Source organism: Lepisosteus platostomus, unplaced genomic scaffold (genome assembly GCF_059453375.1).
Source record: "Lepisosteus platostomus isolate fLepPlt1 unplaced genomic scaffold, fLepPlt1.hap1 Scaffold_61_H1, whole genome shotgun sequence".
In the NCBI taxonomy this organism is placed as follows: Eukaryota; Metazoa; Chordata; class Actinopteri; order Semionotiformes; family Lepisosteidae; genus Lepisosteus; species Lepisosteus platostomus.
In genome coordinates this window covers 338,065-362,114 of record NW_028291677.1, presented here as the reverse complement: position 1 = coordinate 362,114, position 24,050 = coordinate 338,065, and the positions used below count along the sequence as shown (strand labels likewise).

At 45.9% G+C, this 24,050-nt stretch overlaps 8 non-coding genes across 8 annotated transcripts; 2 read left to right on the top strand and 6 right to left on the bottom strand.

Moving 5' to 3' along the window:
* Positions 1–1,810: 1,810 nt before the first annotated feature.
* On the bottom strand, positions 1,811–1,882 carry trnae-uuc (transfer RNA glutamic acid (anticodon UUC)). Its single transcript has one exon. It is a non-coding gene; the product is annotated as a tRNA-Glu (tRNA).
* Positions 1,883–2,729: 847 nt separating this feature from the next.
* On the bottom strand, positions 2,730–2,802 carry trnav-aac (transfer RNA valine (anticodon AAC)). Its single transcript has one exon. It is a non-coding gene; the product is annotated as a tRNA-Val (tRNA).
* A 1,196-nt stretch (positions 2,803–3,998) lies between these two features.
* Positions 3,999–4,070, top strand: trnad-guc (transfer RNA aspartic acid (anticodon GUC)). Its single transcript has one exon. It is a non-coding gene; the product is annotated as a tRNA-Asp (tRNA).
* A 634-nt stretch (positions 4,071–4,704) lies between these two features.
* On the bottom strand, positions 4,705–4,777 carry trnav-cac (transfer RNA valine (anticodon CAC)). The gene has a single exon. It is a non-coding gene; the product is annotated as a tRNA-Val (tRNA).
* Positions 4,778–19,602: 14,825 nt separating this feature from the next.
* Positions 19,603–19,674, bottom strand: trnah-gug (transfer RNA histidin (anticodon GUG)). Its single transcript has one exon. It is a non-coding gene; the product is annotated as a tRNA-His (tRNA).
* Positions 19,675–19,875: 201 nt separating this feature from the next.
* On the top strand, positions 19,876–19,947 carry trnae-uuc (transfer RNA glutamic acid (anticodon UUC)). The gene has a single exon. It is a non-coding gene; the product is annotated as a tRNA-Glu (tRNA).
* Positions 19,948–21,092: 1,145 nt separating this feature from the next.
* On the bottom strand, positions 21,093–21,164 carry trnad-guc (transfer RNA aspartic acid (anticodon GUC)). Its single transcript has one exon. It is a non-coding gene; the product is annotated as a tRNA-Asp (tRNA).
* Positions 21,165–23,546: 2,382 nt separating this feature from the next.
* trnan-guu (transfer RNA asparagine (anticodon GUU)) lies at positions 23,547–23,628 on the bottom strand. The gene has a single exon. It is a non-coding gene; the product is annotated as a tRNA-Asn (tRNA).
* Between the last annotated feature and the right edge of the window lie 422 nt (positions 23,629–24,050).

Below are 24,050 nucleotides of genomic sequence, written 5' to 3'. Positions count from 1 at the left end.
TAGCTGCAAAAATGAACGCTTATGGTACTTTTCGCTCCAGGCAATACTCTCCAGTGAGAGTGACGAAAAATGTGAAACTGAACTTCATCGCAAATACCAGATTGCTAGTCGATATCTTCTATCATAAAGCACTAATTAATGGCATAGCTGCGAGATTTCATTTGGGTAGCTGCACCGTACAGCTCCGTTTCAACCGAAATATCACCCCCGCTCAGAATATCAGACGCCCCCCTACAGATTTTTCCCCGGGCACCGCGCACTGATGGGGGACGGGGTTTCCAGGAAATGGTATCAACTTTTCTCAAGAAAATAAAAATAGAAACTCTATAGGCACTCAAACATTTTACTGTTTTTTTTTTCAGGCAGGTGGCAAGACCCCTCCGCAAAACCCTTGTATGCCAAGCTGTGGGCATTGATTCGTCGAATATACGTATATTCACGCCGAAAATACGGCTATACGTATATATACGTCGCCTCGACGTATAATCAACGTCGAATTGCAACCGTAAAATCGACGACATTAATAAATGCATATATAACGTCGAAAACACATCTAACACTAGGAGTATACGGCACTCTGCACAGTGTACGAAGTAAATTATTTTCGCAGTAATTAATTTACACGTGTATAATAAATATAGTAAATATAATTAATTACTGCGAAAATAATTTACTTCGTACACTGTGCAGAGTGCTGTATACTCCTAGTGTTAGATGTGTTTTCGACGTTATATATGCGTTTATTAATGTTTATTTCACAGTGTCGTGCACCTTTTCATTGCTCTCGCTTTCAGAGCCTCCGCACGGCACACGACTCGACATCAGGAAGCACATTGAAGTGAAAGCAGGGAGCGCTGCGACATGCACTGTGCAGATCCCGCCACACTAAGAGGTATATAAGCGTCAAAGGCAAGTCATTCCGAGTTGGTCGTTTGTGTTTTCCGTTCAGACGCGAAATGCTGAAATGATCTCTCGGCTCCTCGGTTGTCATTTCTGCTCCGTAAAGTAATCACAGCACGAGTCGGCTTCCAGCACGGTGGGTCGGGACACAATGCCGGGGGTCGGAGAGCGATGTCTTCCTCGTTAGTACAGGACCTGTCACCTGTCCCCACCTGTCACGCGGGAGACCGGGGTACATCAGGACGCGCATTGAAGTGAAAGCAGGATGCGCTGCGACATGCACTGTGCAGATCCCGCCACACTAAGAGGTGAGTGGGTCTGTTCGATCACAGCACTAGGCGAATCCCCAATCCCCTTTTGTGCGTGGCGACAGAAGAAGTCTGGTCTGTTTCCGCCCGGTTTCGATCCGGGGATCTTTCGCGTGTGAGGCGAACGTGATAACCACTACACTACGGAAACTGTGGTCAGATGTGCCCAGCGGCCCAGCGCTGAGCTTCGCCAATGCGATTCAGCTGCTTCCAGTGCCTTTATTGGGGTGCGCTGATGGACCGTGCTGTCTCTCCAGAGACCAGCACGCCTGTCATGGACGGAGCAGGAAAGATGGCGCCACATTCTACAGCCCTCTCCACGCAATCGACGAAATCGGGCTACTGAAGTGGAGAAAATCGCCTCTCCAGAAAGTGCAAATATCATCTTGGAGAGTATAAATCCTATTGCCGAAGGTCAGCCCTGTCTACCAGAGTGACCCTCCCACCTCCTGCAGCGATGGTCAGCTCGTCTCACACGAGAGAAGTTTCGGCTGGAAACAAGCGCCCCCTCTTCTCGCACGTTTTGCACGTTGAGTAGTTTTAATGCGGCTCCTTCGTACACAGTGCTGATCTTTTGGAAAGCAGGAGGCAAAATTTACACGTTCCCATACCGGGAGTCGAACCCGGGCCGCCTGGGTGAAAACCAGGAATCCTAACCGCTAGACCATATGGGAGTGCACAACCCTTCTGTTCCGGGCATCATGCAAGCAAACTACAGAAATATGAGAAAACACGCAAGAGAGTTGTCACTCAGAGTGTCGAAGGGTCGATGTATACTGGGGCTCAGTTGAAATGCAACGTCAGGACTTTCCCGAATTATGTCACACGAAGAGAGCACAGCCTTTTCCGCCCTGCCACGTGTGTATCGGTAACTCGCCGTGATCGTATAGTGGTCAGTACTTTGTGTTGTGGCCGCAACAACCCCGGTTCGAATCCGGGTCAAGGCAGAATAGGGGTGTCTGCTTTTACTACTTGCACGAATGAAGGCAAAAAAAAGCCAATTGATGTGAACGAACGGCGCTTTACAGAGGAGTACTGCCTGACTGGATCGTTGATGAACGACAGAGACCACTCCGACCTCTTCTCGGGTTTCTTCAATGACTTACTAAGGATCTTCTTCACATTCGCCCATGCAGGGGAAGCCAGTTACACCAAAGCAAACGCAGGAAAGTGCAATTCAAGCAGAGACCAGGAGGGACTTGTTTACACCGAGAGTGGTCGGAGAATGGAACAATGCGCCCAGCCCTGTTGCTGGAGCCGATTCTTGATGAGATCTTGGGCTCACTAAGAAGCCCCCGCTGGATGCTAATCTTTCTGTTGTTGTTGCAGGTCCTGCGCTGCTTTTGAGCCGACAGAGCTCGTCCTGATCTGTCGGCACAGCCCAATTGCAAATGATCGGCTCCGCATACAGAAGGAACGTGCGTTTGGTACAAGAGTGCATGAAGGCACCGGAAATACATTGGGAACAAATGACCGGTCGCTCAATACCTCTGTGAAGTACAGGAGCGTGCAAAACGAGGCTGTTTCCGCCCGGTCTCGAACCGGGGACCTTTCGCGTGTTAGGCGAATGTGATAGCCGCTACACCACGGAAACCTGCAGGGACTGCTGCTGGTGTCTCGCTTGCGTTTCGGGCTGAGAAAGGGACGCGTCACTTTAGGCAGGGGGCGCTGGAGAGAGGAACAAAGGGCGCGATGAAACAAAACACCGAAACCCGGGATCTTTAGATCTTCAGTCTAACGCTCTCCCAGCTGAGCTATTTCGGCGGTGCACAGAGCCCACAGCCACCTGCTCCAGCCTTCCTGTGTTGCGGCATGAGCGCACCAAGAGTAGCGGGAGAGTGTTGCAGGAACGTCACTCAGAAGGAAAGCCACCCAGGTGCGCCCTCTGAGCTCTGTCCAGCGCTTCTTCCTCGCATGGACTCCTGCCTGCGACGGGCAGGAAACAATTAGCAAGAACAGAACAACACCCCATGGGTGTCTCATGACCACACCTTAGGTTGTGACACGTGCAGGTGTGAGGGGTTGCCGGGCTACTTTGGAGCAGAGCTTGGGTGGAGGGAGGGCGGGAAAGCAGACAAAGAGGTGACACCTCAAGGTCTGCACGATCACAGCTCTCCGCCGCCCCAGGCTTCCGCTTGATAAGCTGCTGGACACACCCGCCCCTCCTCACACAGACCGTGGAAAAGCCCCCGAGTCGGAGGGCTCTCTCTTCCTCCCAGGAGCTCTTGGACACGACGCACAGACAGGGTGCGGGGAGCCGCCGCCTGCAAACACGGCTCCAGGCAGGACTCCACTCCGTAGGAGCCGCAGAGCAGAGGAGATGGGGGCAGCTTAGCTCCTGTGCAGAGACCTGAGCTGCTGTTGCTGCAGACGCTGTCTTTTCTGCACTCGGGGTAGGAGTGAATGTTGAGTTGCCCTTAGAAATGAAGCAGAGTACTTCAACGGCACGGGTGTGTGTGTGTGCGTGCGCCCTGGTGATTCTGGGAGACAGATCGAACCTGGGCTAAGAGAGAGGAGGCTTAGCCCTCTTCCATTTGCTACTTCAAAGTTGTACAACCCATTTGTATCTGCTAGGCGGCGCAGTTGTCGTGCACAAAGAACGCTTTGAAAAGCGTCCAAAGCAAGTCATTCCGAGTTGGTCGTTTGTGTTTTCCGTTCAGACGCGAAATGCTGAAATGATCTCTCGGCTCCTCGGTTGTCATTTCTGCTCCGTAAAGGAATCACAGCACGCGTCGCCTTCCAGCACGCTGGGTCGGGACACGATGCCGGGGGTCGGAGCGTGTGATGTCTTCCTCGTTAGTATAGTGGCAAGTATCCCCGCCTGTCACGCGGGAGACCGGGGTTCGATTCCCCGACGGGGAGTAGCTTTTCTTTTACCTCCTTAGAGAAAGGACTGCCTTTCACTTCTCTGTTTTCTAACACAGCGTCGTGCACCTTTTCATTGCTCTCGCTTTCAGAGCCTCCGCACGGCACACGACTCGACATCAGGAAGCATATTGAAGTGAAAGCAGGGAGCGCTGCGACATGCACTGTGCAGATCCCGCCACACTAAGAGGTGAGTGGGTCTGTTCGATGCACAAAGAACGCTTTGATAAGCGTCAAAGGCAAATCATTCCGAGTTGGTCGTTTGTGTTTTCCGTTCAGACGCGAAATGCTGAAATGATCTCTCGGCTCCTCGGTTGTCATTTCTGCCCCGTAAAGGAATCACAGCACGAGTCGGCTTCCAGCACGTTGGGTCGGGACACGATGCCGGGGGTCGGAGAGAGAGATGTCTTCCTCGTTAGTATAGGACCTGTCACGTGGACCTGTCACCTGTCCCCACCTGTCACGCGGGAGACCGGGGTACATCAGGACGCGCATTGAAGTGAAAGCAGGATGCGCTGCGACATGCACTGTGCAGATCCCGCCACACTAAGAGGTGAGTGGGTCTGTTTGATCACAGCGCTAGGCGAATCCCAAATCCCCTTTTGTGCGTGGCGACAGAAGAAGTCTGGTCTGTTTCCGCCCGGTTTCGATCCGGGGACCTTTCGCGTGTGAGGCGAACGTGATAACCACTACACTACGGAAACTGTGGTCAGATGTGCCCAGCGGCCCAGCGCTGAGCTTCGCCAATGCGATTCAGCTGCTTCCAGTGCCTTTATTGGGGAGCGCTGATGGACCGTGCTCTCTCTCCATTGACCAGCACGCCTTATGTTTAGATCCATATTACATAAGAAAGTGGAACCAGTCTTTACAAAACACATTTCTCTTCGGTCTCACCTGTTACCTTCTTCTTTTTCTTTTTCTTCTTACCAATTTCCTGCCAGCCATCCTCTGAATGAGCCTTCATCAGGGTGGCAGCAGTAAAAGCATTCACGGAGTCCATTTCAAGGAAGGGGGTTGTCGTGGAAATTTAACTATCAAGGAAGCCACAAGAGAGAGTTCTCACCTGAGTAAGGTCTTTATTTCAATATTGCAATATTGGGAGCCCTGCTGCCACTTCGCAAAGTGCATCAGAGACTCAATTAGTTACAAGCAGTACAGGGCTTTTATAAGACGTTGCGCTGTAAAAAAAGTTCAGCACTTGGTCCCTTCTAAAACTTCCCCTTTCTCTAAAAGAAAACAAATTACCTCATAGAGCGAGAGAAAAACACTAGATTTGTTATTGAAAGTTTATCAGTTACTTTCAGCTAATTCTAATGACCCAGACAGCATATATTGTTTTGGTACATTGTCTTCTAAACTAACCTAAACAGTGTACTTTGTTGACGAACTGTTTTCTAAAATTCTGCACGTACTGTAGCATAGCAGTTATATCCTTGAAATATTATCTAAAAGCACCAATATATTTTTTTGCAAAGCTCTCTACATTTTTAAGAATCAATTAACTCATTAGATTTCCACTACAATTCCCTCCTTTTTATTCTTGAAAATGATTAAAAGTTAGATTCTTCATATGGACTCCCAGGAGGCTCCCATACTTCAGATTCTTCCGTTTTTATCAGAACATACTGATGCGCAAACATATTCATTATCATATTGCGAAGCATTGGAATAATACAAGTCGAACAGCAACACAAAAACAGGAAGACAAGTATCACAGCTACTATAATTGGTGTTAGTAACTTGAAAAAACACATTCCCCCCGGCCCAAACAGTGATTCTAACCAAGAGAGAAAAGCAGGTGTATCTTTAATGCCTCTTTCTTTGTCCACCTTGTCTCTCAGTTCTTTCAAATGTTGAATAGCAAGCGTAAGATTTCCGTAATCATTTTCATTTGCTGGAATAAATGTGCAACAGGAGTCTCCTATTAAAGCACAGACTCCTCCAGATGCTGCATTTTGTAGATCCAGCACGAACCTGTTCTGAAGTGCCATTAATCTAACTCCCCTTAATTCTTGTTTGATAGCGTCTAAGCCTTCTAACGTGATGTTAATAAACGAGTACATTTCATAGCGAGTAATTTGTAACCAGCGGGCATTAGCTACTGCCTGAATACTCAGTCCTGAGGAAAAAATCATTTCAGCTGCAGTAAATAGTCTATGGTCTTCTGGTACTTTAGAAATATCTGGACCATATCTGTCAGCCCAACTGAGAGCGCGTTTAACCCTTGACTCCCTCTGAAGGGGCTTCATTGAATTTAACAAGTAAGAGTTTACTGGGACAATGAGAATGGAGTGGTGTAGCGTGACTAGAGCACACACTCCTCTCCACTGGGGAGGAAGGCTATCATAAACTTTTGTAGCACATTGCCAATACCAATCCATCAAAACCATAGTTCCATTAGATAAAGTATGGTTAGTAACCGTGGCGCTACAGCCTCCTGTTCTTCCTACTGAGGGGCCACGACCTTTATTCTCATAGCAATAAGAGTGATTAACCTTAGAAGGCAGGTAAACTGCTATTTTAACAGGAGAATCAGTCCAGGTAATGTGATTCTTTAGGTAATCCCACAAAGGAGGACATTCTGCTTTTTTACTGGTAACATTGAAGTGAATAGCAAAATGCACTGCTGGATCACTGGGAGAAACAAAGCCTAATGCTACTGTAGTAGACTTATTTATCTTCAGGCCGGCTGCATATGGATGCCCCTTTGAGTAGGTCAAATACGTTATGGTGAAGGTGGGAAAAGATCTTGGATCTGGCTTTGGAAATCCTGCCACTAGACTTATGCATTCAGAAATGTGACTATCAACTGGTCGGGGGAAAAGTTGCATGGGTGAGGCTGTAGAATGAGGCATTAAAGCACATACATAACAAGATGCATTAAATTTCTTTAACTTAACAGTATAATTTATAAATTTGTACCACAAATTACTCATATCCCCCTCATTATCAGTTTCATTCAGCCAGTTTGTATACAAAGAGGCTTCACGTTTAGATTCTTCCTCTTTCTGGGTGGTGACAGGCTTCCACATAAAAAGGAAAAAGGCTGTGCACATCAGTCCCAAGCAGGTGATCCCCATCTATCCCTGTGGAGACATCACTCCTGCTCTTTGCTCAGTTCGTTTGTGACCTTTTTACAGTGGGAAGCATGAATTCAGGGCACCTGGCACGGCCCCCTCCACCTGAGTGAACACCATTTCTTTTTCCTGTCTTTCACCAGAATCCAGTCTCCTTATTCACGCATTAGTTCTTACAGCACAGGTAAATCCCTGTGGGCTGGAGCCCAGCATTTTTCTTAGGGTTTTTTTTACAAGATTGGTCAACAGCTGGGTAATAACTCTTAGAAAAATCTACACATTGTTCCACTGCCTCAGCTGTGCCGTTTTGCAGAACAATTCTAGCTGAAGTTGTAAAATTTCTCTTTGGTCAGTTCCTGCAAAACATCTTATTAAGAACAAACAAACCATAATAATAATGTGCATCTAGGGGAATCACTCCCAAGGGTAACCCCCCTTAAAACTATATTGTTCTACCCATCAGGTTCTGCCACTAGATAAGAGAACCTTTCCCATGAAATCATTTTTTGACCTTCATGATCCCTTCAGGGCGTACAATTAGCACAGAAGCAGCAGCTTTAGTCCACATGTTTTTCAAGCAGGTTATTAACAGTATGATCATAACGAATAATACCAGACACACAAATATGTATTGAACCAGAGACCCTCTCCAGGTTCCTAGCACAGACTGTAGCCATGCACCAATGCCCCAATTATCTGGATTATAATTATGATATATATTTTTCTTCATCATAGATGTGCTTTGCTAAGTCATTCATTTGCTAATAATTGTCTAGAATACAAGTACTGTTTAGTCTTTGCTCACCTAAACAGCTGTCTATCACCCTAATAGAGAATGGCCTAAAACTGTGATTATAGCGAGGAGCATACAGTTATTTCCATTTTAATATATCTGAGTTACACTCAGACTAAAAGAAGGGCTATTTACCCATGCCAATAAACCTAAATAATCACCTCTATCAAAGGGGATTACTCCCATGAGCATCTTCTATAGCAATACAATCCCAACATGAGCTCTGATTATTATTTGTGGCTGACTGATAAAGTATTGATTCCATATCCCCATTTTATCAAAGTAAAACTCATTACACTTAACAGGTACACTGTCGCCCCCCCTCAGGAAGCTCAACAAACACAGAAACAGTTACAATATAATAATTAATGTTCACTCAGTCTCTGGTGCAGTGGTTCGGTGTCGGCGCAATGCGTAGATCCAGCGATCTCGTCCTGTCACTCAGATGGCAGAGTCGGTAGTCAGTTGCACTTGATATGGTCCTTCCCAGCAGGGTTGCAACATCTGGCAGGGTATATCTTCCTCACCATACCCACTCGCCAGGTATCAGGTCGTGTCTTCCCTCTACTGGAGGTCTCCAAGTGTCCAGCACCTGTTCACCAGCCCCATGCACCACTTCAATTAACAACCTACAATATTACAATAGAGAATTAGCAAATTTAACAATCCATTAGCCAAATTCATCCCTCCAGGAAGTTTTGTTGATTGGCTTGTGATGATATCAAACAGGCTCTATTACACAGTTCTGTTTGATCCAGCCCGCATTCCATGGCGTTCCTTCATTCTGATGTCTAGTCGATCTTTTAGAGTTCTGTTCCTTCATTCCACTGTTCCAGCAGACTGAGGGTGATCTCAGTCCATCTCACCCCGAATAATCCAGCCACAGCCTGTCCCTTGATCATAATACAAGCGGTAGGTCAGTGCCCACTGAGGGCTTATCTCCATCATCAAGTGTTTGGTAGACACAGAGGCAGTGACAGCAACCCACTGGGAAAACAGATGATAAGAGCCAAGGTTTCCCTTTACAATTGTAAATTGTAAACATTTGCTACTGCGTGAAAGGTTTCTCAGGAGCAGGCCTTTTGAGCTGTAGCACCTGCACCTGAACTGTAGTTGAGTTCCTTTGATAAGCATCACATTGAGATACCACATAAGTGGGTACTGCTTCAAACACGGTCCCCACCCAGGTGTCCGACAGAGTGCATTTGTCGAGCTATAAAGGGCATTAGGCTGTGAGGGCATGCAGAGCGTCCAGTGTGCTGGCAGCACCACACTCTTTTCTAACCATGTCCTTTTCTCTGCTTTAGAGGCCTCAGCCTGAATATCCTGTAGCTGTCCCCTTTTCACCAACAGAGGTCTCACAGGGGTCTCAGACTCCTGTTCTACGAGTACTGCTCACCTGACAGCTACATCTGCAAAGTTGTTCCCTCGAGTTACTGGAAACATTTCTTTATTATGTGATTTACACTTTACCACAGCTACTTCAGTCAGCAGCTGCAAAGCTTCTAACAGTTCAGAGACAAACCCAGCATTCTTAACTGGAGTCCCTGCCATGTTGGGGAAATCCCTATTCCTTCACTGCCATCCAAACTTGTGGCATACACCAAATGTATATATACAGTCTATATAAATTGCTACAATTTTCCATTTAGCATATTTACAAGTTTCAATTAAATCTTTTCATTCGGTCTGCTAGTTCTACACCAGATTATTCACAGTTTATACAGCCAGGCAGGTAGCCTGCACAACACATAAACACGGCCCCTTGGCCACCGGGCCACCCACCAGACGATGCCTATCTCCATGCTCCTGCACCAGCACAACAGCTCACGACCCATTTCTTTCACTTACATACAGATTACATACAGATGATCCGTCTGAGGGAATCCAGTCCAGAGCCAGTGCCTGCAAGAAAGCTTGTTTCAAAACATCAAAAACGGTTTCTGCTGCAGGGGTCAAGGCAATTTTGTCTTTAGACTGCACTACCCCCCTTAAACCAGTACGTCACTAGACAAGCTCGTTCTGAGAAGGCATTCACCCTGGCTTTATCATGTAGTTGGTTTTATACTCCTTTTTTTCCTCTCAAGATCCAATACTTGGAGTAGTCCGGCCTTATGGATTCCCTCATTAGGTAAAACAATCACAATATCACATAACTCTATTGAGTTAGTTTACATAAATGCTATTTCATGCAGTTATTCCTTATAAAATGCTGCAGTCTGGGCCTAAAATAGGTCTGGGGTGTCCCCCACCCACATCAGTAGTTGAAACTGTACATCTTTACCCAAGCAGACTGTGACAGCTTATATTTGCTTTAAACACAACCCTTACACTCCTTCTCCTGTAGCCTCCTGTTATCCGTTAGAAAACGTTATATCACATCTTTATGCTGTTTTAGTCTAAAAACAGGACAGCTGTGCTCCTGTGCCCCACAGTTACTGCACACTGTAAGATTATTTCACTTTTATTTAAATCCTGAGATAAATTTAGGAAGGCTACAGAGGGGCTTACTAGATTAAAACTGTTAGTTCACACACGGCTCTCGTTTCAGCTTCTGACAAGTTCTTTAATTGTGAAATCAAGCCTCTTTCTTACAATTTCTCCAAAAAACACATTTTTTTTTTTAGTAACTGCACACCAGCTTATTAGTAGTTCTGTCTTTGAGGTTTTATATCTCGGTATAACATTAAAGTCGCACAATAATTTCGACAAACTGGCGGCTCCCTTTTCTCCTCCTTGGGAGTCTTTTTACCACCCATTTGCAGCGCTCGCAGTTCTGCATGCATGCTTCGCGAGTTATTAAATCACATCTGTCTCTGTTCGTAATATCAGGAAAGCATAGTTGCACATTCTTGGCAACATCAGGTTTTAACCAACTCAAGTAAATTTGTTTTATTACTGTGGAAGTATCTTCATTCACTTCCTTTTCATCGGCTAACCCCGAGTATACTATCCATAAAGCTATAAACCTTTCTGTAAAATCTGAAAACATCCTCACTTCCTTCTGCTGACATGCTGTTAATTTTCTCTAATCAGTTTTCGGTGGGTAATGCTCTTTCAAAAATCTCCACACTAATTCCCACCCTTCTCCCAGATTCTCTCTTAAGGCGTTCTATTTCTTCTTTTGCTTTCTCTTTTTCTACATATACAACTTCGTTTCGTTCAGCCATTGCTTTTAGCTTTTCCATCAGGGATTTTTGCGTCTCATCTATGATATTCTGTTGAATTCTCAAATATTCCTCTAAATATTTTTATCCAAAGGTTCATACACTTTTCTACATTCCTGTTCAGCCTAAATTCCGTCTGACAGTCAATATTTCTTTTAAGTTTCACTTTGGATTAATCAAACTTTTTTTTCCTTCACACCAAACCATTTTCACATCTCCCACGCGCCCCGCGGAATCCCCCAGTCGAGACAAACTGACGAACTATCACAATTCGGGAACACGGACCAGGTTCCAAATCCTGGCTTTAAACACACAGTTGAATCGAGTTACCATTTTCGGCTCTTCCTCGAGTACAGTTCTAGTTGCTACCTTCAGCCGTACTGCAGTCGTGTACCAGGATGCAACACCTGGATTTTTTCGCACGGGCAGGGCGAGATGCTATTCCTTCAGCAATCCCTCCTTTTCTACCCCACCTTCACAAAACAGGCATCTAAAACACATACACCATTAACTCATTTTTCTGTTGTACTCGCTTCAGCTTCAGGAAAACCCTGAACCCACCACAGCAACATGGAGAGGACAAGGGACTTTTTAGAAAAGAGGAGTCCTTACCTCTTTTTAGAAGCGGCCGCCTAACTTTTCCTCCCCATGTCCGTGTGGTTTAATTTAGATGGATACTTCTTCATCATTTGGGTCACGTATCCGCCAATCTGCCTCCTCCTTTTTAGAGGATGTTGAAAACCTTTAGGAACAATATGATCTAGCAACAAGGTTATGTCACTGTAATTAGGCTTAAGACAATCAAGAACAAGGCGCTTGCCTTTCTTCTAAATTCTTTACGATCATCAGGCAATTAAGGAAAAGACTTAACTAATGCAAATAATTCACTAGGAGACCAATGTCAATGTACTGTACATATGGTGGAGTTCTTTCTGGACCTGAAAAAGTGCACATTGGTATTTCACAAACAAGTGGCTCCGGACCGCTTTCTAATTTCGGTGGAGACTTTTTCTTTTTAGTACGCATGGCCATGACTTTAGCTGCAGTTTGCTGTTCTTTAGTTTCAAGACTAGTCTTTTTTTAAGCTTCCCATTATTTCTGTGATTCCTCTTTCCATTAAATAAGTTTTCCAATTCATTTTCTTTCATTTCTTCTCCTTCTCTTCTAAGTTTCCCCTTCTTCAGGAAACTTCTTTTTCCTAATTCAACTTTCCTCTGTCCATTCTGATTCACTTACAAAGATCCTTCATAGTTATGGGCCCCTAATTATCATATATAAATTATGTGCAAGTTCCCTTACACCTATTACCCTAGCTTTACAGTTCATGAACATAATTTTTTTCCCTAACCCAGGCTATAATTGTTTCTCCGAATTTGTCGTACATGTACTTTTGCTGGACTGCTCGGTCCCATTTTCGTCTCTGAATTTTAATTTCCCATTTTTACCGATCGGTGCCTTACTTAGAACCTTATCACATTAACTACTCCGCAGAGCAAAAACCACACGTCTGTGTTAAGATAAGTTCTTTATATGAGTCCCAGACTCATCAAACCCGCGTGAGAACACCCCTGTGGCTCGCTTCTCAAACTATTAATTTTTAAGGATCACTTACTGACGTCAGACAGCTGCCAATTCTCCAGACGCGTCTCTGGAAGGATAAACAGTTTATCCTCCGAGGTTCGTCCAATTTGCTAAAATTGTCCGGGTCCGGATGGAGTTTCAGCAGCCGTTCGCGTTCAGGTTTGTGATCCCGGACGAGCCCCCAAATTGTCATGGAAATTTAACTATCAAGGAAGCCACAAGAGAGAGTTCTCACCTGAGTAAGGTCTTTATTTCAATATTGCAATATTGGGAGCCCTGCTGCCACTTCGCAAAGTGCATCAGAGACTCAATTTGTTACAAGCAGTACAGGGTTTTTATAAGACGTTGCGCTGTAAAAAAGTTCAGCACTTGGTCCCTTCTAAAACTTCCCCTTTCTCTAAGAGAAAACAGATTACATCATAGAGCGAGAGAAGAAAACTAGATTTGTTATTCAAAGCTTATCAGTTACTTTCAGCTAATTCTAATGACCCAGACAGCATATATTATTTTGGTACATTGTCTTCTAAACTAACCTAAACAGTGTACTTTGTTGACGAACTGTTTTCTAAAATTCTGCACGTACTGTAGCATAGCAGTTATATCCTTGAAATATTATCTAAAAGCACCAATATATTTTTTTTAAAGCTCTCTACATTTTTAAGAATCAATTAACTCATTAGATTTCCACTACACTCACATATCCTCATGCTCAACTTTGGCTCAACCACACAAACTATGAAGATAATCATCTGCTTTTGCTCCAAGATTTATGTTACTAGGCTCTCTCCTGGGGATCCTCGTGTTCAAACATTGCCCTTATTGTGGATGATCCATGACAGAATTCAGGGAATTCAGAATTCTGATACCTCAGCTCAGATTCTGACTGGGCAGACTGTCATTGCCTGGTGTGAATGTGTGCATATCTGTTTTTGTGCATGTTCTGTGGCCTGTTGTACAGTACATCACAAATGAAAGGGAAATAGAAAACTAAAATAAGACTCAAGTGTTTTATCTTTCAACAGTGTTTCATTAGTATCTGTGCTAGATCCTGTCATCCACTGCTTACCACAACAGGCTCTAGCACGGGATAGCAGCTAATACATTTAACAATCTCACTGCACAATGTTGTATATTCAAGGGCTGATCTTCTGTACTTTTTCTTTCACTTTTCATTTCCTAGAAACTCAGTCCTGCCAGGAATAATCTGAGAACAAAATCAATCTGAGTGAAAATCGAAGCAGAGGAAGATTGTTTTACAGAGTCAACAAGGTCTAATTCAAGGTCATCAGCACTAACAACATTCTCTCTGGAGACAGGCGATAAGAAAATTGAAAGTGTGTATTGTTACACAACAGCAGAGACTATGAGTTATGCTATCATGAGAGTGGTGATGGATTTTTTTCATTGCTTAGTTTTGCAGGTTCTGTACATTTGAACATTCAAATTGACTAAAGTAAAGGAGTTTTCCCTTTTTACCACATAATTCCCAAAGATCAACACTAATAGAAAGCCTAATTCCAGCCAAGATTCAATTACTGTCTCTCAGGCATCCCAGCAGTGGATTTCATGACTTCAGACAGCCATCTTTATCAGTGGAGAACTCAATGCTCTGAGGTTTACTGGCAGAGTCTCACACTGGGTAATATGTTGGTAAATAATGTCCTATGGAATTCTACTATTGATAAATTCTACTATGGAACTGCGATGTGTCCTGAAAAAATCTTCTATGATAGTGGTACAGTCCATCACACCCCACCTACAGCCTTTAAAAGAGAAAAAAAAAATTCTGATATTATGGTGGAAAAAGAGGGGATTCAGTGGCTGACGAGATTGCTAAACAATATTGCAAAGGAAGAGAGAATTCCAGAAGAATGGACAAAAAGCAGTATGGTTACCATCTACAAGGAGAAAGGAGACCCAATGGAGTGTAAAAACTATAGAGGAATAAAACTTCTGGAACATGGATTGAAAATCCTGGAAAAAATTCTGGACAAGAGACTCAGGAAGATAATCAGGATCCACAACTCACAATTTGGATTCTCAGTGGGGAAAAGCACAACAGATGCCATTTTTGTGATGAGACAGTTACAGGAGAAGACACTAGAGAAAGGGAAAAAGCTGTATGTGGCCTTTCTGGACTTGGAGAAGGCATATGACCGTGTGCCCAGAGAGGTGGTTTATTGGTGCTTGAGGAAGAAAGGAGTACCAGAAAGCATGGTGAAGTTAGTTCAAGCAACCTATAGAGATGCAACTACGAAGATGATAACACAACAGGGAGAGACAAAAGAGTTTGAAATCACAGTTGGAGTACACCAAGGATCAGCACTAAGTCCTTTCCTTTTCATAAACATTATTGACACACTGACAGAGGAGGTAAGAACAGAAGTGCCTTGGGAACTCATCTTTGCTGATGATGTGGCACTGATGGCAGACTCAGAAGTAGAACTACAGGAGAAAGTGTTCAAATGGCAGAGGAGTCTGGAAAAAGGTGGACTGAAAATGAATGCAGAAAAATCTGAAATAATGGTAATGGAGAGAAGAGGAGATACTATGACCAATAATGAGGAGACAAATGGAGGAAAACTGAAACAAGTTGATGACTTTAAATACCTTGGATCAAAACTGGTAAAGGGAGGAGAAACACTGGAGGCAGTAAAACAAAGAGTGAAAGCTGGATGGAACAAGTGGAGAGAGATAACTGGAATAATCTGTGACAGGAAAATTCCCAGAAAGTTAAAGTGCAAAATGTACAAGACTGTGATTAGACCTGTACTACTATATGGAGCTGAATGCTTGGCAGTTGGAAAGAGGGAAGAGAACTTGATGAGAAGAACTGAAATGAGGATGTTGAGATGGATTCTGCAGATTTCAATGAAGGATAAGATCAGAAATGAAGAAATCCGTAGACGATGTAGGGTGGTGAATGTGGTTGAGAAGATGCGAGAGGCGAGGTTACGGTGGTATGGACATATCATGAGGAGGGACGTTGAGGAAGTAACAAAGAGGGTAATGGAATTTGAGGTGGAAGGTAACAGAGGAAGAGGCAGGCCTAGAAAGAGATGGATAGATTGTGTGAGAAAAGATATGGAGGTATGTGAAGTGAGTAAAGAAGATGTGCTCGACAGAGACAAATGGAGAAGAGCAACCAAAGCAGCTGACCCCAGGACAGTCTGGGACTAAGGCTGTGAAAAAGAAGAAGAAGAAGAAGAAAAAGATGGTGGAAAAAGAGCCCTGGAATCTTTGTAGAAGGACAGAAGACGGAAAGAACGGGCAGTGTAACCATGGCGAAGAGAAGGGAAATATTGGAGAGAGCTTTTTTCATACACTTTTTATGACTGTTTTTGTGGCTGTTTTTCCAGCCCAAAAATGATCAACAAATATGGGCAGGCGTCCTGTGCCAAATCCAATCTACCTTTCTTCCAAGCATACAGGAATGTCAGTGAATTAAATATTGACATTTGAAAATACCCAAAAATATGCAATCACACATATGCAGTTTGAGCAAACATAAGACAATACCCAAGTACCACAAACTACCAGGCATCATTAGCAGTTCAGGTGGGGAGCTGTGTCAGCATGCGTAGGCTGCAAAGGAACAAGTAATAGGTCTATTCCATGCTTAAAAGAGAAGAAAGAAAACACAACATTTCAGCTGTGGAGCCCTCACACCTGAAGAAGGCTCCACGGCCGAAACGTTGTGTTTTCTTTCTTCTCTTTTCATCTAGTGTCATTAGCCAGTTCCTGTCAAAATAAAATAGAAATGGATAACATTCTAGAGAGAGTTTGAAATACCAAGGTACAATTTAAACCATATTTCTTCCACTACAACCACAATATTTTGGAGAGATCGCTGAGCCTAACTGTTCTGGCATGCCCGTTAGCCTCCGTCCTGCTTCAGCAATGAATGCAACGGGGCACATTCTGAGGGAGATGCGGTCAATCAGGTTGCAGGAAAACCACGCTATGCTTTTTTTTGAGATCCTGAAAAGGACAGAGGGGCCATGTATATGTGTGCAGCTGGATATGTAATTGCAGGTAGCGTAGCAAATTCTGCTGAAGCCCCACTGCCTGGTGTGGACGGTAGCTGTGCATGTTGCAGCAGAATTGTGCATGTGAGATCAAGGGGGCATGTCATGTGTTTGAGCACTTCACTCCCTTCCGGAAGCACGTGATTCCCTGAGTCCCAAAAATTTGTAAGTTCTTTGGATGACCTGTGGACCGATCTTTCACGATGAAGAATTCCTTAAGAAGAATAGATCTCGGCCCACCATCCCAATGCCTCCATCTCAAAACAGCAACCTCCCACTGCCCTTAGTCTGCAAGGCAGTCCTTTCAAGTGCGATGATGACGCCGGGACCTTCGTTGCCTATTGTACGAGGTGAACTTTTGTGCTCATCAATTCAACGCTCTTTCCATCAACTCATCTTGTCTTTTGACGCTTCGTGTTTTGTGCTCCTTTGACTATCGGCATATCGGGTGACTGCAAACACTGAAGTTCTTGCTTACGGAGTGTGGAACAGTGTTTTCAAGTGATCGCTGTTCTGTCATGTTGACGCCGAGTGAATCTTTCTTTGGCAACATGGGCAGGCTGACAGAAGCGCGAGCTAAAGTAATGGCAAATTTCTTGACTTATTTCTGAATGTGAATGTTCTTTAGAAAAGGGATGCGGCATTGCTTCTCCCCCGTGTAAAGGTCACGCATTCCAGACGTGGTTATGAGCGAACAGTTGCCGCAAGTGTTTGAAAAGAACAAGAGAGGAAGCAGCCCTGCCCCGTGTGAGAATCAAACTCAGGACCTTCAGACGATGAGACTGACGCGCTACCAACTACGCCTACGAGGCCAGCTGCAGTACACAGCCGGAAAGTTTGCCTCATATGGATTTCAGTCGCCCGTTCCCTAATCTTTAGACGCCCTCTGCTGGATGTTGCATTTGCCTTTTGATCTCACCGATACTTTTTTGGTCTGTTTCTGTTGCGAGTCCGTTTTTCAGATCTCACCTAGCACAAGTCTCTCTGGCTGAAGTGGCCTCTCTGCTTCAGCATCGTGCCCTCACTCAGCCATTAAAAACGTCACTCGGACTTCTGACATGCTGACATGAAATGTCAAGAGAGAGTGGCGGAGACGCTTAAGGCAGAGAGAAGATGAAGAGGGGGCGTGGCTGCGAAATGATTGACAGCTGCATGACGCTTTCCATACAAGGCGTGACCACAGGCTAAAGGACACCTTTCGGCACATCAAGCTCTAAGCACACACCTGGAGGACGTGGGAAATGATCCCGCTACCTCTCGCGTGCAAAGCAAGCGCTGTACCATGCAAGCTAACCCCCCTTGCTGGGGTTATGCCTAGTGCCGCTTGTTCCCCTCTTACCAGTTGCAGTTCACTGCCCTTCGTCTGCAAGGCAGTCGTGTAATTGCAGCTTTCTTGACTTATTGATGAAGGTCTGACTGGACGAGCGAATGATGCCTCTCCCCCGTCCTCAAGCTCGTTGACAGAATAAAATGGCAAGTGCCGCCGTGGCTCATTGGTTTAGGGATATGATTCTCGCTTAGGGTGTGGGAGGTCCTGGGTTCAACTCGCGGATGAGCCCTTGTGTGCTCTTTTTGTCCTCGTCCACAAGACTGGGAATTGATATCCACATCACCTTGCAGCATCTGCTTATGGCAAACGATGGAATGTGACTAATGACTGAACGAGCCTGGTGAATACTCATCACGTGGCACAATGAGAGCGTGCAGTCAGCTGTCCAAGGCAGCAACCTCATTGCTCGTTCAAAAGAACACGTAGTGAAAACTCATCACCACTATGTCGTAAATGAGCACCGCGATCGCTTGTTGTCATGCGTCCTTACTTGGGAAATGCAGAAGCAAAAACTGCCCTCTCTCAGCCACCGAAACGTGTGCGGCTCGCCTTGCACTCTCTGCGCCTCGCATATTTATGGAGCTGTCTGCTCTTCTTTCTGTTGAAGTACGCAAGTTACGGGGCGTACTGCACACTATGATGTGCTCAATGACAGCTTTCAAGATTTGAAAACTATGAGCTTGATGGCTCAAGTCGAACGAATGTGGTTGTTACGCAATTGATGATGAAACGCACGTATTCTAACGATTCGTGAGAGTATGTTCTAAAGGTCCCTGGCTCGATCCCGGGTTTCGGTTTTTTGTTTCATCGCGCCCTTTGTTCCTCTCTCCAGCGCCCCCTGCCTAAAGTGACGCTTCCCTTTTTCAGCCCGAAACGCAAGCGATACACCAGCAACAAACCCTACAGGTTTCCGTAGTGTAGTGGTTATCACGTTTGCCTAACATGCGAAAGGTCCCAGGTTCGAGACCGGGTGAAAACAGCCTCTTCTTGCACGCTCCTGCACTTCACAGAGGTCTTGAACCACCAGTCATTTGATCCCAATGTATTTCCGGTGCCTTCATGCACTCTTGTACCAAACGCACATTCCTTCTGTACCTGGAGCCAAACATTTGCAATTGGGCTATCCCGACAGACCAAGACGAGCTCTGTCGGCTCAAAAGCAGCGCAACACCTGCGAGAACAACAGAAAGATTAGTATCCAGCGGGGGCCTCTTAGTAAGCCCAAGATCTAATCAAGAATCGACTCCAGCAACAGGGCTGGGTGCATTGTTCCATATTCCGACCACTCTTGGTGTAAACAGGTCCCTCCTGGTCTCTGCTTGAAATGCACTTTCCTGCGTTTGCTTTGGTGTAACTGGCTTCCCCTGCATGGGCGAATGTGAAGAAGATCCTTAGTAAGTCATTGAAGAAACCCGAGAAGAGGTCGGAGTGGCCTCTGTCGTTCATCAACGATCCAGTCAGGCAGTACTCCTCTGTAAAGCGCCGTTCGTTCACATCAATTGGCTTTTTTTTGCCTTCATTCGTGCAAGTAGTAAAAGCAGACGCCCCTATTCTGCCGTGACCCGGATTCGAACCGGGGTTGTTGCGGCCACAACACAAAGTACTGACCACTATACGATCACGGCGAGTTACCGATACACACGTGGCAGGGCGGAAAAGCCTGTGCTCTCTTCGTGTGACATAATTCGGAAAAGTCCTGACGTTGCATTTCAACTGAGTCCCAGTATACATCGACCCTTCGACACTCTGAGTGACAACTCTCTTGCGTGTTTTCTCATATTTATGTAGTTTGCTTGCATGATGCCCGGAACAGAAGGGTTGTGCACTCCCATATGGTCTAGCGGCTAGGATTCCTGGTTTTCACCCAGGCGGCCCGGGTTCGACTCCCGGTATGGGAACGTGTCAATTTTGCCTCCTGCTTTCCAAAAGATCAGCACTGTGTACGAAGGAGCCGCATTAAAACTACTCAACGTGCAAAACGTGCGAGAAGAGGGGGCGCTTGTTTCCAGCCGAAACTTCTCGCGTGTGAGACGAGCTGACCATCGCTGCAGGAGGTGGGAGGGTTACTCTGGTAGACAGGGCTGACCTTCGGCAATAGGATTTATACTCTCCAAGATGATATTTGCACTTTCTGGAGAGGCGATTTTCTCCACTTCAGTAGCCCGATTTCGTCGATTGAGTGGAGAGGGCTGTAGAATGTGGCGCCGTCTTTCCTGCTCCGTCCATGACAGGCGTGCTGGTCTCTGGAGAGAGAGCATGGTCCATCAGCGCACCCCAATAAAGGCACTGGAAGCAGCTGAGTCGCATTGGCGAAGCTCAGCACTGGGCCGCTGGGCACATCTTACCACCGTTTCCGTAGTGTAGTGGTTATCATGTTTGCCTCACACGCGAAAGGTCCCCGGTTCGAAACCAGGCGGAAACAGACCAGACTTCTTCTGTCGCCACGCACAAGAGGGGATTGGGGATTCGCCTAGCGCTGTGATCGAACAGAACCACTCACCTCTTAGTGTGGCGGGATCTGCACAGTGCATGTCGCAGCGCATCCTGCTTTAACTTCACTGCGCGTCCTGATGTACCCCGGTCTCCCGCGTGACAGGTGGGGACAGGTGGCAGGTCCTATACTACCGAGGAAGACATCGCTCTCTCCGACCCCCGGCATCGTGTCCTGACCCACCGTGCTGGAAGCCGACTCGTGCTGTGATTCCTTTACGGAGCAGAAATGACAACTGAGGAGCCGAGAGATCATTTCAGCATTTCGCGTCTGAACGGAAAACACAAACGACCAACTCGGAATGACTTGCCTTTGACGCTTATCAAAGCGTTCTTTGTGCATCGAACAGACCCACTCACCTCTTAGTGTGGCGGGATCTGCACAGTGCATGTCGCAGCGCTCCCTGCTTTCACTTCAATGTGCTTCCTGATGTCGAGTCGTGTGCCGTGCGGAGGCTCTGAAAGCGAGAGCAATGAAAAGGCGCACGACGCTGTGTTAGAAAACAGAGAAGTGAAAGGCAGTCCTTTCTCTAAGGAGGTAAAAGAAAAGCTACTCCCCGTCGGGGAATCGAACCCCGGTCTCCCGCGTGACAGGCGGGGATACTTGCCACTATACTAACGAGGAAGACATCACACTCTCCGACCCCCGGCATCGTGTCCCGACCCACCGTGCTGGAAGCCGACGCGTGCTGTGATTCCTTTACGGAGCAGAAATGACAACCGAGGAGCCGAGAGATCATTTCAGCATTTCGCGTCTGAACGGAAAACACAAACGACCAACTCGGAATGACTTGCCTTTGACGCTTTTCAAAGCGTTCTTTGTGCACGATGACTGCGCCGCCTAGCAGATACAAATGGGTTGTACAACTTTGAACTAACAAATGGAAGAGGGCTAAGCCCCCTCTCTTTTAGCCCAGGTTCGATCTGTCTCCCAGACTCACCAGGCGCACGCACACACACACACCCGTGCCGTTGAAGTGCTCTGCTTCATTTCTAAGGGCAACTCAACATTCACTCCTACCCCGAGTGCAGAAAAGACAGCGTCTGCAGCAACAGCAGCTCAGGTCTCTGCCCATCTCCTCTTTTCTGCGGCTCCTGCGGAGTGGAGTCCTGCCTGGAGCTGTGTTTGCAGGCGGCAGCTCCCCGCGCCCTGTCTGTGCGTCGTGAAATTAATTAATAACGTTAATAAATTTATAAAGTAAATTTATAAAGTTATAAATTAGAAATTAATAACGATATAATTATATTCATGTACCGCAACACAAGAATAGTACACACTGTACATTGTCTGTCGATAATGTTTCTGTAGTGCTTTTTCAGCACTCAGCACGTGACTGTGCTGTTGGCGCTGTGGGTTAGGTTCCTGACTTCCATATCGCACGGTCTCTGATTGAATCCCATAGAACTATGACTTCATTTTTTAACAAACATTTCTTTGAAAAAATGAAACGTTTCCCTTGGTCAGAGATTAAATAAAACCTCACTTTTTTTGAGGTTTTACTGTGCAGAGTGAGGTTTTAGCTCACTTTTTTTGAGCAGAAGGTTTACTGTGACTTGAGAAGGGCCGGCATCCAATCACGGTGGTACACACACACGCTCTCACTCATATGAGCTACACGGCTACCAAGATGATCTCGGGTGCGCCGAGCTGGTACGGAACATATTGAACTGATCGACGGCGAATTGTCTCTTAGACAGGCTTTTCACCTCTAAGCTCCCTGACTGACAGTGATCAGCTAGGTAGTGAAACAGTCAGCTGCTTCTAAGCCATAAACAGCTGCATCTCGGCGCTTCCACGGAGAGATGATTTGAAAGCCGAACATCGCCCATTGGGAATACCTTACTATCACTAGTTTAAGAGACTCTTAAGATCTTGCAGAGGTGCCTGTCTAATAGCATGCGCTTTGCAAGCTATAGGTGTTTAGGCTGAGGCAGAATGCCTGTTAACAAAATGTTTTTCTAAAGGTGTGTCTAAGTGGCTGCAAAAGGACAACACTCCTGGGGCGCCGTGGCTCAGCTCCTGCACTTGATTATAATGCCGTTACGTGTCGAAGCAGTAATTTACGTCATCCTACCACTGCAACACAGGGAATAGAGAGAAATGAGCACACGCTACGAATCGTCTCAATCACTCCCTACAGTCGTAAGGCGCATTGAAGGGTGCACCCCCATCATTAATCGTTGCGCCTCTGTGAAAGGAAGGCTCTTGGGCAGTCTTTGAAACAGCTCGGATGAAACACTTGATTGCTTCCATGTGCATCTGGAGCCCACTTCTTATTTTCACTTCACGCCGCCCAAAGCATTTCTAAAACAGGAGATTCGCGTTTGGGAATGCGCCCTGCCCTACAAATAAAACAGGTCTACGGGTCTGAAACGTGCTCCACAGAAAACAGCTCTGTTGCGCTTTTGATCAAAGGGAGATTCACTGTTCATACTTTTTGATGACATAACACCCAAAGGGGCTTCTTTGGAGCTGGATTCCAACCAGCATCCTTAAGTTTCTTGGCGGTATCCTTTACAGTCCTCTGTTCGGTCGACAAGGGACAGAAGGGGGCAGCTTTCCTCACAAATACAGTGCAATGTACTGTACTGTTCCCGTTCATTGAATTCGCAGTTCTGCATCAGACCTCTAACTCGTTACATTAGCTTGGATTTAAGCCACGAAGCAGGCTTCTACTGTATAAACTTCTAGAGGAATCACAAACTATTTGAGAGGCCACCATCCCAGGGGGACCTGACAAAGTCTATCCCTAAACACCTAGCGCAGTCTCTCGAGAGACTGTCAAAAATCGCTTTCTCCGTTTGCGTTGCAAGTAAGTGAAAATGCGGTCTCAACCCAGAGCCACTTGGCAGCAGCGGCATGTAAATACTGTTACTGTCACTGCTCGATACCGACGTTAGCCTACTATACCATGTTCAGCCACCGCTAGAAAATGTACGGCTCTAGTACCGGAGCAAAGAACGGGAGGGCCAACACTGAACGGGCACACGTGTCAGACATGGAGAGCAACAAGGATGGGATTTGACCCCATGTGTGCAGAGCACAATGGATTAACAGTCCATCGCCTTAACCACTCGGCCACCTCATCAACAAAACTGGGCTGTCCTGACATGGGTTGGCGCACTCCAGTTGATCTTTTTCTTTTTTTTTCCCTCATACTCGAGGGTCATTTTCCTGTTCCACATGCGATTTCAACATTTTCCTTGGGAGATGTCAAGCCAGCAAGCCACTGCTGTGGTTCAGTGGCCAGTGTGGAGTTCAGTGGCCCTGTTGTACACAGAAAGCACTTTGAGCTCCTTGGACATGAAAAGTTCCAGATAAAAGCCATTTGTCATCCTTTCTCTTGGTGTCGATGTTGCTAATTCAGTGTACGGGCTTTCTCGTGCAGTTTCATGGTTCTTGTAACCCAAATCCTACACTAGCGTGAAGTGACCCCCCATTTCACAGCATTTTTCAGCTGATTTAAATTGTACCTAAAGGAGAAGCATTATTGAAGACCATCAATTACCA